At 41.9% G+C, this 20,535-nt stretch overlaps 1 pseudogene; it reads right to left on the reverse strand.

Moving 5' to 3' along the window:
• Positions 1 to 8,195: 8,195 nt before the first annotated feature.
• On the reverse strand, positions 8,196 to 16,430 carry LOC141148068 (centromere protein P pseudogene; annotated as a pseudogene).
• Between the last annotated feature and the right edge of the window lie 4,105 nt (positions 16,431 to 20,535).

The raw sequence follows: 20,535 nt of genomic DNA on the forward strand, positions 1-20,535 counted from the left end.
CAGTAACACTTGGTGACGTGGTGAGTCCCATAAGTGCAGTTCAAGCTGGCGAGGTGGCAAGCACAAGTAGTGTCCCACTGCCACCAAGAAGACAAAGACAGGCCCATCATGCCCATAGTGCCCTTCCTGCTGCATTCGCCAATCCGAATTGGGAACCCACCACTTCTGCAGCACCCGTACTTCCCCCTTTCACTGGCCAACCTGGAATTCAGGTGGAAACAGTTGATTTTACGCCACTGGATTTTTATTCACAGTTTTTCACCGAAGATCTCTATAGATCTATTGTGGACCAAAGCAATTTATACGCTGGTCAACACATCGCCGCTAATCCCCAGTCCTCCCTTGCCAGAGATTGGAGACCAATTACGGTCTCCGAATTTAAGATCTTTCTGGGCCTTTCCCTCAACATGGGCTTGAATAAAAAGAGTAAGTTGCGGTCATATTGGTCCACTGACCCAAAATCCATGCGCCCTTGTTCTCTGCTTCCATGGCCAGGGCACGATACGAGCAGATTTTGCGGTTCATGCACTTCAACGACAATGAACTCTGTCGTCCTCGTGGAGACCCTGGATACGATCGGCTCTACAAAATTCGGCCCCTCGTAAACAACTTCAACCAACGTTTTGCAGACTCGTTTACTCCCCATCAAGTTGTCTGCATTGATGAGTCCCTGATTAAATTTTCTGGCCGCTTGTCATTCAAACAGTACCTTCCCAGCAAGCGTGCCAGATACGGGGTCAAGATGTATAAGCTCTGTGACAGGGCCACAGGCTATACATGTAGTTTTATGGTTTACGAGGGCAAAGATAGTCACGTAGAGCTGACAAACTGCCCTGACTACATAGGAAGCGCTGGCAAGATAGTGTGGGACTTGGTGTCACCCTTATTCGGAAAGGGGTACCACTTGTACGTGGACAATTATTACACGAGGATGCCACTTTTTAGTCTCTTGTTTGATCAGCAGATTGGAGCATGTGGCACCGTGCGACCTAATCGCCTGGGCTTTCCTCAGCGGCTTGTAGATTCCCGTCTTAGGCTGGGGGAGAGAGCCTGCTTGAAGTGTAATAACTTGCTTGCTATGAAGTGGAGGGATAAGAAGAATGTTTTCGTTCTCACCTCCCTTCATGCAGACACGACGACCCAAATTACTACGGCGACTGGTGTTGTGGAGAAACCCCTCTGTGTCCACGAATATAACCAAAATATGGGAGGGGTGGACCTCAACGACCAGTTGTTGGCGCCGTACCTAGTTGCCCGTAAGGCCAGACGCTGGTACAAAAAAGTGTCTGTTTATTTATTTCAATTGGCTTTGCTGAACGCTCATGTGCTATACAGAACTTCAGGACGGACTGGATCCTTCCTTAAATTCCAGGAAGAGATCGTCAGAGCCCTTCTTTATCCAGACGGTGCTCCACCTCACCATCCCCAACCAAATGCAGTAGGCCGGCCGCATGAGAGGCATTTTCCTTATGCCCTCCCGAGTACCCCTACCCAACGAGCCCCCCCTAAAAAAGATGTCGTGTCTGTAGCAAGCGCGGATTTAGGCGTGACACCCGGTGTTATTGTCCCTCCTGTCCTGGCAATCCTGGTCTTTGCATAGGTGAATGTTTTGAACGCTACCATACACTAGTTGAGTATTAGCGTAGGGTACAGCACTGCACAGACTAGGACACACTTTCACAGGGTCTCCCAAGATGCCATCGCATTTTGAGAGACCCAAACCTGGTACCAGTTACAAAAGTTAAAGTTAAGCTGGCCATACACCATACAATTTTCCTGTTCAATTTTCTTTAGATTTACCTTCAACTATGTAGTACAAGGGCCTGCCTGATTGCATCCAAATTGAAAGTGTTTAGGTTTGACCTCCTATTATATGGTTTTGGTAAATCTAAAGGAAAGTTGAACAGGAAAATTGAATAGTGTATGGCCAGCCTTACTAAATAAAGTGTATAAAAAAAAAATAAATAAAAAAAAAATAAATAAAAACACAAAAAAAATATAAAATAAAAAAACCAAAAATAGTTGTTGTTGTTTTATTGTTCTCTCTCTCTCTATTCTCTCTCTATTGTTCTGCTATTTTTTACTGTATTCTATTCTGCAATGTTTTATTGTTATTATGTTTTACCATGTTTGCTTTTCAGATATGCAATTTTTTTATACTTTACTGTTTACTGTGTTTTGTTGGTAACCATTTTATTGTTTTCAGGTACGCCATTCAGCTGCAGAGCGGATTTATTTATCTTGACAGCAACAGCGTTTGCTCCCACGATACATAAAGCCGTGACTCCAGCGCTGTCTGAGTCGTGGGGGCAGCAGTGGGTGGAGGAGCGATTTGCTCCTGCCTTTTGTGGGAGGATGCCCCCATGCTTCGGCATATATATTTTAGGCACAGGTTGCGTTAAATGTTTTATTTTTTACTATGTTTTTTTTTGTATTTGCTTTGCAGGTATGGTAAGTCTTACTGTTATACTGTAATGTTACTTTGTTTTATTGTTAACCATCATTTGCTTAGCAGGTACGCCATTCAGTTGCAGCGCGGATTTATTTATCTTGACAGCAACAGCGTTTGCTCCCACGATATATAAAGCCGTGACTCCAGCGCTGTCGGAGGTGATTTCACCACCACAGTTACATACTTCAGCATATATGCCGAAGCGTGGGGGCAGCAGTGGGTGGAGGAGCGATTTGCTCCTGCCTTTTGTGGGAGGATGCCCCCATGCTTCGGCATATATATATTTTAGGTAGGCACAGGTTGCGTTAAATGTTTTATTTTTTACTATTTTTTTTTGTATTTGCTTAGCAGGTATGGTAAGTATTACTGTTATACTGTAATGTTACTTTGTTTTTTGGTTAACCATCATTTGCTTAGCAGGTACGCCATTCAGTCGCAGCGCGGATTTATTTATCTTGACAGCAACAGCGTTTGCTCCCATGATATATAAAGCCATGACTCCAGCGCTGTCGGAGGTGTTTTCACCACCACAGTTACATACTTCAGCATATATGCCGAAGCGTGGGGGCAGCAGTGGGTGGAGGAGCGATTTGCTCCTGCCTTTTGCGGGAGGATGCCCCCATGCTTCAGCATATATAAATGGTGCATGTATGCCCATCATTAGAAGTGGGTGGATGAAGGGAGGTATTCTAATGGTGGGCATACCCACCGATCAAAATCTTTTTTTCGTTCAGCCCACAGGCTGCATGAAAAAAAAGTTTACAATATATGCCCAACAAGGACCAGCAACGTACTGGTATGTTGCTGGACTTTGAGTGGTTATACCAGAATGATGCCTGCAGGTTTAGGTATCATCTTGGTATCATTCTTTTCAGCCAGCGGTTGGCTTTCAAGTAAAAGCAATCCTAGCAGCTAATTAGCCTCTAGACTGCTTTTACAAACAGTGGGAGGGAATGCCCCCCCACCCCCACCGTCTTCCATGTTTTTCTCTGGCTCTCCTGTCCCAACAGGGAACCTGAAAATGCAGCTGGTGATTCGGCCAGCTGACCATAGAGCTGATCAGAGACCAGAATGGCTCCAAACATCTCTATGGCCTAAGAAACCGGAAGCTACGAGCATTTCATGACTTGGATTTCGCCAGATGTAAACAGCGCCATTGGGAAAGCATTTTATCACACCGATGTTGGTGTGGTCAGATGCTTTGAGGGCAGAGGAGAGATCTAGGGTCTAATAGACCCCAATTTTTTAAAAAAAGAGTACCTGTCACTACCTATTGCTATCATAGGGGATAATTACATTCCCTGAGATAACAATAAAAATGATTAAAAAACATAAAAAATGAAAGGAACAGTTTAAAAATAAGATAAAAAAATAAAAAAAATAATAAAGAAAAAAACAAAAAAGCACCCCTGTCCCCCCCTGCTCTCGCGCAAAGGCGAACGCAAGCGTCAGTCTGGCGTCAAATGTAAACAGCAATTGCACCATGCATGTGAGGTATCACCGCGAAGGTCAGGTCGAGGGCAGTAATTTTAGCAGTAGACCTCCTCTGTAAATCTAAAGTGGTAACCTGTAAAGGCTTTTAAAGGCTTTTAAAAATGTATTTAGTTTGTCGCCACTGCACGTTTGTGCGCAATTTTAAAGCATGTCATGTTTGGTATCCATGTACTCGGCCTAAGATCATCTTTTTTATTTCATCAAACATTTGGGCAATATAGTGTGTTTTAGTGCATTAAAATTTAAAAAAGTGTGTTTTTTCCCCAAAAAATGTGTTTGAAAAAAATCGCTGCGCAATTACTGTGTGAAAAAAAAAATGAAACACCCACCATTTTAATCTGTAGGGCATTTGCTTTAAAAAAATATATAATGTTTGGGGGTTCAAAGTAATTTTCTTACAAAAAAAAATAATTTTTTCATGTAAACAAAATGTGTCAGAAAGGGCTTTGTCTTCCAGTGGTTAGAAGAGTGGGTGATGTGTGACATAAGCTTCTAAATGTTGTGCATAAAATGCCAGGACAGTTCAAACCCCCCCCAAATGACCCAATTTTGGAAAGTAGACACCACAAGCTATTTGCTGAGAGGCATGTCGAGTCCATGGAATATTTTATATTGTGACACAAGTTGCGGGAAAAAGACAAATTTTTTTTTTTTTTTATGCACAAAGTTGTCACTAAATGATATATTGCTCAAACATGCCATGGGAATATGTGAAATTACACCCCAAAATACATTCTGTTGCTTCTCCTGAGTACAGGGATACCACATGTGTGGGACTTTTTGGGAGCCTAGCCGCGTACGGGACCCCGAAAACGAAAGCACCGCCTTCAGGCTTTCTAAGGGCGTAAATTCTCTTCACTGCCTATCACAGTTTCGGAGGCCATGGAATGCCCAGATGGCACAACCCCCCCCAAATGACCCCATTTTGGAAAATAGACACCCCAAGCTATTTGCTGAGAGGTATAGTGAGTATTTTGCAGACCTCACTTTTTGTCACAAACTTTTGAAAATTGAAAAAAGAAAAAAAAAAATACATTTTTTCTTGTCTTTCTTCATTTTCAAAAACAAATGAGAGCTTCAAAATACTCACCATGCCTCTCAGCAAATAGGTTGGGGTGTATACTTTCCAAAATGGGGTCATTTTGGGGAGTTTTGTGCTATCTTGGCATTTTATGGCCTTCGAAACTGTGATAGGTAGTGAGGAGTGAAATCAAAAATTTACGCCCTTAGAAATCCTGAAGGCGGTGATTGGATTTCGGGGCCCCGTATGAAGCTAGGCTCCCAAAAAGTCCCACACATGTGGTATCCCCGTACTCAGGAGAAGCAGCAGAATATATTTTGGGGTGTAATTCCACATATGCCCATGGCATGTTTGAGCAATATATCATTTAGTGACAACTTTGTGCAAAAAAAAAAAAAAAATTGTCACTTTCCCGCAACTTGTGTCAAAATATATAATATTCCATGGACTCAACATGTCTCTCAGCAAATAGCTTGGGGTTCTACTTTCCAAAATGGGGTCATTTGGGGGGGGTTTGTGCCATCTGGGCATTTTATGGCCTTCAAAACTGTGATAGGTAGTGAGGAGTGAAATCACAACTTTACGCCCTTAGAAATCCTGAAGGCGGTGCTTGGTTTTCGGGGCCCCGTATGCGGCTAGACTCCCCAAAAGTCCCACACATGTGGTATCCCCATACTCAGGAGAAGCAGCTAAATGTATTTTGGGGTGCAATTCCACATATGCCCATGGCCTGTGTGAGAAATATATCATTTAGTGACAACTTTGTGCAAAAAAAAAAAAAAATTTGTCACTTTCCCGCAACTTGTGTCAAAAAATAAAATATTCCATGCACTCAACATGCCTCTCAGCAAATAGCGTGGGGTGTCTACTTTCCAAAATGGGGTCATTTGGGGGGGTTTTGTGCCATCTGGGCATTTTATGGCCTTCAAAACTGTGATAGGTAGTGAGGAGTGAAATCAAAAATTTATGCCCTTAGAAATCCTGAAGGCGGTGCTTGGTTTTCGGGCCCTGTACGCGGCTAGGCTCCCAAAAAGTCCTAAACTTGTGGTATCCCCGTACTCAGGAGAAGTAGCAGAATGTATTTTGGGGTGTAATTCCACATATGCCCATGGCATGTTTGAGCAATATATCATTTAGTGACAACTTTTTGTAAATATTTTTTTTTTTTTTTTGTGTCATTATTCAATCACTTGGGACAAAAAAATAAATATTCAATGGGTTCAACATGCCTCTCAGCAATTTCCTTGGGGTGTCTACTTTCCAAAATGGGGTCATTTGGGGGGGGGGGTTGTACTGCCCTGCCATTTTAGCACCTCAAGAAATGACATAGGCAGTCATAAACTAAAAGCTGTGTAAATTCCAGAAAATGTACCCTAGTTTGTAGACGCTATAACTTTTGCGCAAACCAATAAATATACGCTTATTGACATTTTTTTTACCAAAGACATGTGGCCGAATACATTTTGGCCTAAATGTATGACTAAAATTGAGTTTATTGGATTTTTTTTATAACAAACAGTAGAAAATATCATTTTTTTTCAAAATTTTCGGTCTTTTTCCGTTTATAGCGCAAAAAATAAAAACGGCAGAGGTGATCAAATACCATCAAAAGAAAGCTCTATTTGTGGGAAGAAAAGGACGCAAATTTCGTTTAGGTACAGCATTGCATGACCGTGCAATTAGCAGTTAAAGCGACGCAGTGCCAAATTGGAAAAAGTCCTCTGGACCTTATGCAGCATAATGGTCCGGGGCTGAAGTGGTTAAAGGAGAATTGCACAAAAAAACAAGATTGGTTAAACCCACAAGTGTTTTTTTTTTCACTACTATTCCTTTATATTGGCTTTTGGAATTTACAAATGCAGCAATTGCATAAAAGGTTTAGTGCTGGAAAACACTTTGATAGATAAAAAGTGCATTTTATAGACATCTATATAGATCAGACCAAAATGAGGGACACATGAGGAAAGAGGGACAGAGGGACATTGTTCCAAATCAGGGACAGTCCCTCGAATTTAGGGACAGTTGGGAGCTATGCCGGTAACCCAAGAGTGGATTTTCTTGAGGGCCTGATGGCTAAATGAAAAGGATTGTACACTTTCCTCTTTTGACCAAGTACACTGTTAATAACTCGACCATGTGTAAGAAAACTGAAGTTTTCCTTCTGTGCACTCAGTGACTCTCGTGTGAAACTCGAAGGGACTACTTCCAAGTTTTTCTGGAAACTGGATACCACTTTAAAATTGAACTTTGGAGATAGACAGCTAGCTGCTGCCATAACAATGATATTCCTCTTCAAAGACAGGACGTATATCGACGTGCGGCGGTCCGGAAGTGGTTAACGTGTTAATCTATGGGGTTAATTTACTGAAGCAGTGAAAGTTTTTAACATAACAAAGTATATGTTAGTTTAGTTTAGTAAATATAGGAAGCTGTGTTCAATCATTTAAGTGCAAGGCAAATTAATACAGTGAACTGTTGCTTGCAAATGATTGGATGATTGAAGTAAACACTGCATCACCTCATTCACTAAGCTCAGTGATGCCTTCCTTTGCAAAGTGGACATTCACTTTTGATAGTGAACATGCCTTATTTCTTTAGTAAACTAACCTGGCCAATTTCTGGCTTTTTTCTGGCTTTTGCTCTCCCCAGAATAGATTGTTGCATGATGCTTTTTCAGCAGCCAAATTGCATTGAGCATTCACTCTTTAAAGTAAGTATTCACTTTGCAAAGTTTTTAAAGGAACAGCCTCAATGCCTTTAGGAAATGAACCTCTATAGTCTAGGGTCCTATACAAAAAGCATTTTTCAGTCTTCTTTTATAAGCACCATTTTAAAGATCTTCTGCAACTATTTGGAATGCATATGGAAGCTTTTACCAGGCGTCGGCATGTTTTGCAATCTTCAGGCAGTGCCAAAATTTCTAAAGTTGTCTGAAGTCTGCCAACATCCTTTTTAATCGTCCTCCCATGGGTGTGGCCAAGTTGGACAAAGGGCCTCTGACTTCTGCCAAAATCAGAGATAAGCCCCTCCCACTTCTTGCCATTCAAAAGTTGAAAGGATATCTTCACTTTCAGAGTAACACAGTTTTTTTAAATAATATAATTAGTATAGTATAATAGTATAATTAGCTGAATCAGGAGACCAAAACCATTTTTTTATACCCAACTGCAAAGTTTATTTTTTAAAATATCACAATATGATGAATGTAGAAGCATTAAGCCAAGAACACTATGGACTGACATTGACTTTCTTCAAGCAGAAGGAATAAATTATATTTTCTATGGAACCTTGGATCTCAAATATCTGAAGCAGATTCTTGAAGGCTGGTGCAGCATCTTCCAGGACTGCAGTTTTATCAACAGCAATTGCTTTTTCTGGCAACTTGGGTAGTAAATCCAAAATGAGTATGACTGCTCCTCTGTCATTTATGGTGATTTCCCAAACAAGAATCAACTCACACTTAGGAAGCTCTGTGTTCACCAGTACCATATAATTTGCAGAGGACCCATATGGACGTCCAACAGCAGCAGAGTAACGCTCCTTGAAATGGGAAAACGTTTTTGTGCGGAATTCACACCTTTCTGCATACCTTGAGAGTATCCGGAAGAAGCCCTGTAGATTTATACTCGTCTCTGTTCTTTCCACCAGCTTGATTAAATCTGGATTGATCTTACAATCCATGTGGATGAGGACAAGTGAAGTAAGTGACTGTAGATTTAATGGAAAGCTGTGATATTTTTGCAAAATAAGTACATTAATGCTACATTGGAAGGCTGGAATTAAAAAAACAAAACAAAAAAACGTGAACAAAGGTGAACTTAACCTTTAAAGTCCCCTGGCTAGAAGATCTCAAGATTGCTGTGGGTTGAAGCTGTATGATTCAAATGTGTATGGAATTTGGATGGGGTAGGACAAAGATATACTTGTACCCTGTCTGAAAGTAAAGTTACCCTTTAACTTGAGCGCCACTTCTGTTGCAAATTGGACTGTTGAATGTACTACTGCCTCCAAGTGATCATCCACCTTCCTCATCCAGACCTTGCCGGCAACCTGTGCTTCTGTGGGCACTATACCTATATATATAAAATGCCATGACAGAAATGCTGGGGCAGAACGCAACAACAGAAATGCTGAGGCAGGAAACGCTATGACAGAAAAACGCTATGACAGAAAAAACGCCATGACAGAAAAACAAGTGCTGAGACTAAACGCCTAAACCCCCGCTGGCATGAGTGCTGGGAGAAGCGGGTGGGCAACCCCCCGGCGCTGTCAGGAACAAAGGGATGAAAGGAAGAAGCAGGCGGTGGCCCCCCCCAACTATGCGAGATTGTGCCCAGCTACGGAGATGGATGGATGGATAGACGCCCCCCCCCCCGCATGGGAGAAGCCAGCGGGCAGGCAGCATGCTGACCAGATGGAGCTGTGAATGATGGAGCTACGTTAATGGACGGACCCCCCCCCTCATGAGCACCAGGAGAAGTGGGTGGCCCCAACAGGCACCTGGATGAAAGATGAAGGGAGAAGCGTGCGGCATCTGAGGTAATGTACGGACGCCCCCCCGCTTCCCCCTGCACGAGCACTGGGAGAAGCAGGCGGGCAGCACCCGACCAGCTGCAGCCGAGGGGAAGGAGGGTGGGTGGAGGATGGATGGATGGAAAGCCCCCCTCCCTTCCCCCAGCATAATCGCTGGGAGAAGCGGGCAGCTGGCTGGTCATCCCCCCCTCAACAACCGGAGAAGCGGGCGGGCGGCTCCCCCCTGGAACAGGCTGGTAAGGGTAGAGAGGAGCTGGCTAGCGAGCGGCTCCCTCATGGAGCTGGATTACATAGGGAGAGGAGTTGGCGGTGGCCGGGCGGGCAGCCGATCACCCCCCCGCTGAAACACCGGGAGAAGCGGGGACCCGTAAATGTGGGTGCTGAGGGGGGACCAGGTGGGTGGACAGGTGAACTCCCCGGTGAAGCACCGAGAGAGGCACCGCCACCATGTTGCAGCCGACCAGGAAGTGACGTGTAGGCCCCACCCCCTACTGAACCCAGAAACGCCGACAAGCCCTGGCCTGACAGAGGAGGAGGCTTAAATAGCCCTCTCAGCCTCTTCCCTCAAATACAGGCTAGCCTCCTATATATATATTGGGTACTATCCCAACAAGTTCTATTACACTGTAACTGTAAACAACAAGCCTGGAACATAGCTTCTCACCAGCAGAAATCGTGGTGTGGCACTCTGCAAGTAGATTGTAATCTGCCATGCAACCGTACCTCTAACTACATAAGTGGCCATCGGGTGCCTAACCTGGCTCTAGGCTGGATTCGTACATAACATAAACAAAAACTCCAAACATTATATGCCAGCTGACCACTTTTGGCTGAATTAGGGAATGATTCTTTAATAAAGTAGTTGGCCACTGGATGACCCCTGTAGGGAAAACAATTGATAGACTATGGGGGTCATTTACTATAGCGCTATGGCGCTAATTCGTGCAAATTGCCGCGAATTAGCGCTAATTCGCGCTAAAACGGTATTCACTATAGCGCTGGTGAGAAAATACTCCCAAAATCGAATTTACTATAGCTCCCTGAAACTAAATAGAGCCCAAACCCTTACTCTGCTAAAACCTAGAGAATTGCACATGGAATAATGTTTAGAGCGTGATATAATTGCCTAAATGGTACTGAAATATGCGGTATATTATTTAAAGATTATCTGCTTTTAAACTGTGTGAAAAAGTGATTTCTACACTGAAATATCTTTAAAAGTCTGAAAAGTGAAAAATTCCCCGTTTTGGACAACTAGGTGCCAACACAACTGAGCATGCTCAGACCTGAAAATAACTCTCATTTTAACTCAAGTGTCTTTTTTACCTGGAGCTATAGTAAATACCAAAATGAGAGCTAATTAGAGATCATTTTTTGGGAGTTAAAATCTGCTCTATTTTAGTCCAAATGAAGTTTCAGCCATTGATTCTAATGGAACAATTCTAACTTTCACAAAAAAAACCTTTTAATGTTGAGATGAAATGTATCTTTCTGTGAAATAAATTTTCCTTTGCAACATTGTTGCTTCTACTTAAAATATTTTGATTTTAATAATGCTACAATGTGGAATGTTTTGATGTTTTGGTAAAATATATTTTTCTCTGTCACTTTCACTTGTTACTCTTCATCTCACAACAATCTTTACCCCAAACTCACACAGGAGTCTTTACAATCCACAAACAATACCATTGCTGATGAAAATTTAAAACGAATCACAATTTTTTGTGCTTTGTATTATTTCCAAATATTCATAATTTGAGCCCAAAAAATGTGATATGTGTACCAACATCAGAAATCAAAATGTAATTCCCAAAAATTTAAGGGTAATATTCTACTCTCACCCACAAAAAAAACACCAAATATCACAGAATAAATCAAGAAGAATAACTCTTGAGTAATGTAATTCCATCACCTGTATGTCCATAGAAATGCAGTATTTATGTGTTTTTATGTGTATTTATGTGTAGTTATGTGTAGGAGGGTCTCACACGTGGCAGCTCTGTGGCTTAGAGGTTAGAACTTCTGCTTAGTATCTCTGAGGGTCTGGGTTCAAATCCCAACCATGTTACTTCATGTAGAGAAGTTGTCTCATCTCCCAGGTCCTATAACAATGTCTAATTGTAGTAGTTATGTGTAGGAGGGTTCCACCACCATTGTAAGTCTTTTCCAGATACACTATATAGCCAAAAGTATTGGGACGCCTGCCTTTACACACACATGAACTTTAATGGCAGCCCAGTCTTAGTCCGTAGGGTTAAAATTTGATTTTGCCCACCCTTTGCAGCTAGAACAGCTTCTGGGAAGGCTGTCCACAAGGTTTAGTCTGCCTATGGGAATGTTTGATCATTCTTCCAGAAGTGCATTTGTGAGGCCAGGCAATGATGTTGGATGAGAAGGCCTGGCTTGCAGTCTCTACTCTAATTCAGCCAAAGGGTGTTCTATCGGGTTGAGGCCAGGACTCTGTGCAGGCCAGTCATGTTTCTCCACCCCAAACTTGCTCATCCATGTCTTTATGGACCTTGCTTTGTGTACTGGTGTGCAGTCATGTTGGAACAGGAAGGGGCTTTCCCCAAACTGTCCCCACAAAGTTGGGAGCATGAAATTGTCCAAAATGTCTTGGTATGCTGATGCCTTAAGAGTTCCCTTACCTGGAACTAAGAGGCCAAGCCCAACCCCTGAAAAACAACCCCGCACCATAATCCCCCTCCACCAAATCATTTGGACCAGTGCACAAAGCAAGGTCCATAAAGACATGGATGAGTGATTTTGGGGTGGAGGAACTTGACTGGCCTGCACAGAGTCCTGACCTCAACACAACAGAACACCTTGGGGATAAATTAGAGAGGAGACTGTAGGTCAGGCCTTCTTGTCCAACATCAGTGCCTGACCTCACAAATGCACTTGGAAGAATGGTCAAACATTCCCATAGACACACTCCTAAACCTTGTGGACAAGAAGAGTTGAAGCTGTTATAGCTGCAAAGGGTGGGCCAAATTAGTTTTGAACCCAATACTAATACTGGGATGCCATTACAGTTCATGTGTGTTTAAAGGCAGGCATCCCAATACTTACGCCAATATACTGTATATTGCTTGTGACACTGAGCATGGCTATGGACTTAGGGCTGGTTCACACCACAGAGATGCAGAGAACATGTGTGGGGCTGCCTGGTGACTAAGTGGGTAGCAGCTCTGCCTAGCAGCACCTGGGATGTTGGTTCAATTCCCCAACATGCTAATCCTTGTGCTGAAGTTTCTATGTTCTCCCTGTATGGGTTTCTCACCACAATCCAAAGACATGCTGGCATTTTATTTGTCTCCTGTCCAAATAGGTTCTAATGTAAGAAAGTTAATTTTGGACTTTATATTGGAAGCTCATTGCAGCCAGGGACTGATGTTAATGTTTATTAGCACTAATCATGCCCAGGGACTTGGACATTTCAAATTTTAGGGTTTACACTGCACAGGTACATATGCTTAGAAAACTGTTGCTTTGTTTATGTGGATGCAAATGGACTTTGATCTTTGTCCTGTAGTTGGAAATTTGATGCACATAGCCAAGGCTAACACAGTTGCAAATACTATTATGTGTTCCTGCTCATCAGGTGCAATCACTTTAGACATACATGAAGAGACAGATTGAAAGATACTGGTGGGCGTGTACTTCTATTGGGTGTGTCAGTGTTCTAAAAATAAAACCTCTCTTATATAAAGGCCTGCAGTAGGGGGGGTTCCTTTGGCCTGAGAAGATCAGGTTTTTTGTTGTGATGGAGAAGGAATGATATAGGGAGATTTGATGAAATTCTTGTTCATTTTTCAATCAAAAGTGGGTTTATGTAGCCATGCTGTCAATGTTGTGTGTGTATTGTTCCTGTCTGATCATGCAAACATCGTTTGGAAGCATCTGCTGACCTACTATTTTTGATCTCGTTTAATCGTGTACACCGAAATGCAGCTTCCAGCAGAACATAGTCACCAATGTATGTATGTGTGGATTGTGGGCTAGTGGTGGGTGTTTTGAATAAGTCTTTTGCAATATTATGTTGGAATGCTTTGTAAGAATGACTGTTAAGTATGTTTCTATAATCTTTCAGATAATAATGTGATGTGTTGCCCGTTATACACTGAAATGAAAGCTGTGTCCACTCTAAGGTTTTGTCTAATTTTAGATTGTAAGCTCCTATGAGCAGGGACCTTAAAATTCTGTTGCTAAATGTAGTACCATATATCCTGTCCAAATTTTTTTGAAGCTAGTAAATGTAAATTTATTTTTTTTCTGCTGGTAAAATAAAAGTACATTGAGCTTTTTTGTGTGTGTGTGTGTGTGTGTGTGTGTGTGTTTTTTCCTTCTATTATTATTATACTTATTATTATACAATATTTATATAGCGCCAACAGTTTACGTAGCGCTTTACAACTTGAGGGTAGACAGTACAAATACAATACAATTTGATACAGTAGGAATCAGAGGGCCCTGCTCACTTAGAGCTTACAATCTAAGAGGGAAGGTTAAGAGATACAAGAGGTAATAGCTGTGGGTGATGTGCTGATTGAGAAGATAAATGTACAGTTGTTAGGTGGGGGCCAGATAGGCTTCTCTGAAGAGATGAGTTTTCAGGGATCGTCTGAAAGTGGATAAGGTAGGAGAAAATCGGACGGATTGGGGAAGAGCATTCCAGAGGATGGGGGAGGCTCTGGAGAAGTCCTGAAGGCGAGCATGGGATGAGGTGACAAGGGAGTTTGAGAGCAGGAGGTCTTGGGAGGAGCGAAGAGAACGATTAGGTTGGTATTTTGTGACTAGGTTAGAGATGTAGCTAGGGGCCAGGTTGTGGATGGCTTTGTAAGTTATAGTTAGTATCTTGAATTTAATTCGGTGACTGAGTGGCAGCCAATGCTTTTCTTTCTTTAGTTTTTGTGGGTGGTGGTTTTGGGAAAGTGCAATATCTTTTATATTTTATTTCAATATGTATTTGTGCACCAAAAAACTAATCTCTTTGCCCTGGTTCACATGCTACTTTGAAATTGCGCTACTTCACTTGAAGTAGCACGATTTCAAAGTAACAAGGTCAGCGTGATTTCAGTTGGCTTCATACACAAATGTCTATTGAAGTCGCACCTGAAATCGGCAAAAGTTGTGCAGGAACTACTTTAGCAAATTGATGCGGTGCCACAAAAAAAGTTGCATCAATTGGAACAGTGCCATTGCCAATAGTCATGCGATTTGATCTCTCAAATCACATGACCAATCGCTCCAATGTAAACCTAGGCTTCTGCACAACTGCAAGTTATATAAAGATTCCACCTTTATCATTAACAGCTGTGGAGAATTGCAGGTAATGAATTCAGCTGGTGGATAGGCAGTGTTTGAATTTGTCAGCTCTGGTTCACATTGGTGTGATTTGACATGTCAAATCTGTGGCAATTGCACTGTTCTAATTGGTGCGATCTGTATTGATATTGGTGCAGAAACCTGCACCGATGTCTCTGATGTTGCCCCCACAGTCGCGACTGACATGTAGGAATGAAATTGTGGGAGTTCAGCTGAACGCTTTCCTCCCTCTGTCAGTGTGAACTAGGGCTCAAACTGGGCCTTTTGCCTTTGTAATTCACCTGCTGCTAACCCAGGGACACCATTTCTTAGCAAACTCCCTTAAGTTTACCTTCAAATATATGTAGAAATACAGATTTGCATATCTGAAAATAAAAAAATACTAATCATGGTTGAGATCAAATATTTGCAGCTGCAATCAAAAGCGTGGTTTCACTATCTGACCTGGAAATTAGTCATTGTATGCACCCGAAAGTTCCTGTACTGGTTAGGATCTCCATCTAGGGGGACATGGCGAGGTCTCTTTAGCAGAGAGGAGGCACTGCTTATTGGCCGGGTAAGTGTAGGATATGTACTTGTACTTAATCAATGCGGAGGTGGATGTCATAGTTAGATTTGGTGTGGGTGGGGGTCATTGATTTGTTTGGCATCCCCACACATTTGCTTCTGTCCCATGTGCACACATCACTTCCTGCATTTGTTCTGCTGATGTAAATATAAATGAGAGCTCCTTTTATTAAAATATATATGACTTGTTTCACAGCTGGGCGAATTTTCCAGCAAATTTGGACCTCTGAGTTGCATGACAAGTTGTACCCCATGATTCTCAATGACAACCATTTATATCTGTGCTACTTTAAGTCACACCAACTTCAAAGTAGTCCCTGTACTACTTTGGTGTGACTTGAGGTATATCGGGTACAATATTACACAGGCATTCACAGAAGTTGGGGCCAAGTTGCAGCGGTAAAGTGGCAGCAAAATAGTGTGACTTTCAGGTGGCAGCAGTGTGAATGAGATTCAAGGATAACGCCTTTGAATTTGGCCCTATTGTCACTTGTGCATCCTGAAGGTGTAGCAAATTCGTCCCTGCACTACCTTGGTTTGACTTAATGCAATTTGAGGTCCATACACCACAAGATTACACAGACATTGCTTCAAGTCATGACAAAGCTGTGCAATTTTAAGGTCGTACAAGTGCAAATGGGGCCTTATTCAAAGGTTTTATCAATTAATCGCATTAGGTTACTTTCACACTTGGGTGACTTTTCATGGAGCTTTGGACCTCAGAGTCACATGAAAAGTTGTCCCCCTTGATTTCCATGCATATTTATTAAAGCTGCACGATTAATCGTCATCGTGATTTTTTTCCCCTTTACGATCTTGAAAAAAGAGTTTCACAATTCTTGCTATGCAAAGAACTCTCTCTGCTCTTCTGAAGCCACAGCCGAAAAACCAGGAAGTCTGCCAAGAATTAGAACATTCTTTATCAGTGAACTTAACTAGAAACCTTGTAACAATTTGTCAATTAAATAGAATTCTGTGTAAGTGAGGAAAGTTTAACTACTTAAACACTAAACATTTTTCTGACATTTGTTGGTTTTAGGTTAAAATCATTTTTTTTTTGCTAGAAAATTACTTAAAACCCCCCAACATTATATATATATTTTTTAGTAGAGACCCTAGAGAATAAAATGGTGGTTGTTACAATATTTTATGTGACACTGTATTTGCACCTTTCAAATGCAATTTTTTTTGGAAAAAAGTACTTTAATGAATTAAAAAAAAAAAAAAAGAAAAGTTAGCCCAATTTTTTGTGGGATAATGTGAAAGATTTTACGTCGCGAGAATCGTGATCTTTTTATTCTAAGCAAAAAAATTGTGATTCTCATTTTGGCCAGAACCGTGCAGCTCTAATATCTATGCAACTTCACCCATGTTCACATAGGTCTGAATTGACATGTCAAATTGTAGGCCAAATCGGCGCCTATTGATGGCAATGCAACTGTCCGAATTGGTGCGACGCCACAACGATTCCCAAAAGTAGTTCCTGCGCTACTTTGGGCGACTTCAGGGGGCGATTTCTTACCTCCCAACTTTTTGAGATGGGTATAAGGGACACCTATTAGCAAAAGTAGGTAGGCATAGGACACCTTCTTAAAGGAGAACAGTTGGGACCTATGTGATTTCACTAGACATCTGTGCAGGAAAGTGCACTGATGTCTCTGAAATCGCTGACAAAGTCGGGCTGAGTCACACTTGTGCGACTTTGGACATCAGAGTCGTATGACAAGTCATACCCCATGATTTTTAATGTGTACCATTCATAACTGTGTGACTTCAAGTAACACTGACTTCAACGTAGTCCCTGTACTACTTTGGTCTGACTTTGATGCGAGTTGAGGTCCATAGACCTCAAGTTTACACAGGCATTCCCTGGAATTGCGGCAAAATTGCTGATGCAAAATCATGGGAAAGTTGCGTGTCTTTCCCTGCGACTCCTGTGTCCATAGACCTCAAGATTACACAGGCATTGCTTAAAGTCGCATTAAAATCTCGCAACTTTCAGGTCGCACAAGTGTGAAAGGTGCCTAAGTCACTGTGCTGAGTACTATTTTATACCTAGAATATAAAGTAGTCCCACCATCAAACACTAGTAAACATATGTTCTCAATATAATTGCTCAAATGGCTGAAAATCACACAGATGGTATCACCTACTGAAAGCTTGCATTGTACTCAGCAGCATATGCTGAAAAGAGGCAAATGCCTATTAGCCAATGCCACATTGGCACGAGCATGGTTGTTACTATAATATTAATGCTTGAAATGCAAAACATTATTGTATTGAATCAAACATTAGTAAATGTATTTTCTCTGTAGGTAAGTGCTCAGCTCTGTAGCATAGCGGTATACCCTGCTGCCCCCAAAAGTTCAAGCCATGAATTCAAATCCCACTGACAGCATCACCTCCCAGAAGTGTGCATTGTACTCAGAAGCATAATTAGGCAAAGCACATCAGCTTGCTTTATTCCATATTTTAACTCTTCAAATGCATGCAATGGTATGTACTTATTCAATAATATGGTATGGAATTCCAAAATTCAAGGAAAAAAATGTTGTAGGGTCCCCCCAGTACATACCAGGCCCTTCGGTATGGACTTTAAGGGGAACCCCACACCAAAATGTAAAATAAATTTGATGTGGGGCCCCCAAAATCCATACCAGACCCTTACCTGAGCATGCAGCCTGGAGGTCAGGATAGGGGGGGAGGAGTGAGCACCCTCCCCTTCTAAACCTTACCAGGCCACATGCCCCAAAGCACCTTTTCCCCATGTTGATGGGGACAAGGGCCTCTTCCCGACAACACTGGTCGGTGGTTGTCGGTCTGCAGGCAGGGGGTTTATCAGAATCTGGAAGCCCCCTTTAACAAGGGGGCTCCCAGATCCTGCCCCCTATGTGAATAGGTATGGGGTACATTTTACCCCTACCCATTCACCAAAAAAAGCAGTGAAATGTAAAAAAATTAATAGCCGGTTTTTGACAAGTCCTTTATTGTAGAATAGCTCCGAGCTGTCTTCTTCCCTGAGCCATCTTCTCCAGACGCTGCCTCTCCCTCCTCCATCTTCTCCCCGAGGTGTATTCTCCCAGAGCCGTCTCTCCTGCCGCCGCCATCTTCTCCATCTGCTGTGTTCTTCCGCACCGCTGGTTACCCACTAATAAAAGAAAGCTGCTCTTCTTCCATGGTGGTCTTCCTCCGCTTTGTTGTCACCCGCTGTGTAGTGTCTCTTACATAGCCATGGAGCGGACTCTCCGGGTGACATTATCGGATGGCCACAGAAGACCACCACAAGAAGAGCGGCTTTTTTTTTATTAGTGGGTAACCGGCTGCACTGAAGAACACATCAGCGGGAGAAGATGGTGACAGCAGGAGAGACAGCTCGGGGAGAAGGAACATCAAACACTAGTGAATGTATTTTCTATGTATGACTGTGCTACACCCAATAGACTAGCGGTCAACACTTCTACCTTGAAGAACTCATGGGTTCAAATCCCACAGAGAAATACTAAAAGATTGAATTGGTGGAAAAAAAGCAAATGACTATTAGCCAATTAGCCAAAGCAGCATATGCTGAAAATAGGTGAATGCCAATTAGCCAATGCACTTTAAATTTGGCTGATTCTATTATATTAACTCTTCAAATGCATGCAATGATATGTAAGTATTCAATACTATTATGGTGTGAAATTCCAAACACCACACACTAACTAATGGGCAGATTACATTTTTTTGTTTGTTCATTTTAATTCGCTTGTGCACTGAAAAAATAAACACAGCTGGGGGATGGTAGGTTGGCTGGTATTTGAACTTGTACCATGAGTGCTGTGGAGACATCTGAGCAGACTACTAAGCCATTGTGCTAAGTATGAGACCTGCATAATAGTGTAGTATGATTAAAGAATGAACATAAATAATTACCGCTTTATAGTCACCTAAATTAAAAAATAAAAAACAACATACAACAAATAGATAACCTAAATGTTTAATACATGTAACTTTACAGAATAGTAGACATTACTATGTAATAATCATTCATAATTGCATTAGTTAGCAAAAGAAGGAAAAAACTAGGAATACTAATTGCAACATACATCAATAGATGCACACGAGGTAGAGCACATCTCACATAAAAATGTTTCTTTCACATACATGGATCATGATTACAGTGCAGTACTATATAACAACTTGGTAGGAATTGGCATTTGCATATACGCGGAAGCGCTAATTAGCGCCAGCTTAGAATTTACTAACATGTGTTTCTCACTAATAGCGCTAATTTTTCATTCGCACATTCGCCTGTTGAAATTTTATTTGGCTAAAATGGGAGCTATTATTTGCCATAGTGCCCAGTACTTCCTGGTGCTATAGTAAATGACCCCCATAGACTTTAACGGTGTTCGCATGCTCGAACAAACTTTTTTCCTGTTCACATGTTCTGGTGCGAACTGTACAGGGGGGGGGGGGTCTGCTCATCCCTACCTAGCAGTAAAAAGGGTCGCTGGTTCGTATTCCCAACCACACCACAAGACTACCTGCCTGGAGTTTGCATGTTCTCCCTGTGCCTGCGTGGGTTTCCTCCGGGTACTCCGGTTTCCTCCCACACTCCAAAGACATGCTGGTAGGTTAATTGGCTTCTGTCTAAATTGGCCCTAGTATATGAATGTGAGTTAGGGACCTTAGATTGTAAGCTCCTAGAGGGTAGGGGCCCATATTAGTGTATAATGTATATGTAAAGCACTGCGTAAATTGACGGCACTATAGAAGTACCTTAAATAAAAATAAATAAGTCTTCACTAATATTATGGTGTGAATCTCCAAAACACCATACACTAGCTAACAAGCAGTTTACATTTGATAAACTTTATTGTATAGTATATAACACATCAAACACTAGTAAAAATATTTTGTATGTATAATTGTGCTCAGCCCAATAGGCTAGCAGTTAGCACCTCTACCTGCAAACATTCAGGTTTTGAAAGACTCATGGGTTCAAATCCCACAGAAAAATCCTAAAAGATTGCATTGGTGGGAAAAGGAGAATGCCAGTTAGCCAATTAGCCAAAGCAACACAAATATACGTGTATATATATTTACTGAAAATAGGTGGTTGCCAAGTAGCCAATGCAGTTTAATGTGAAAGTTTTTA

Source organism: Aquarana catesbeiana, linkage group LG06 (assembly GCF_042186555.1).
Source record: "Aquarana catesbeiana isolate 2022-GZ linkage group LG06, ASM4218655v1, whole genome shotgun sequence".
NCBI lineage: Eukaryota > Metazoa > Chordata > Amphibia > Anura > Ranidae > Aquarana > Aquarana catesbeiana.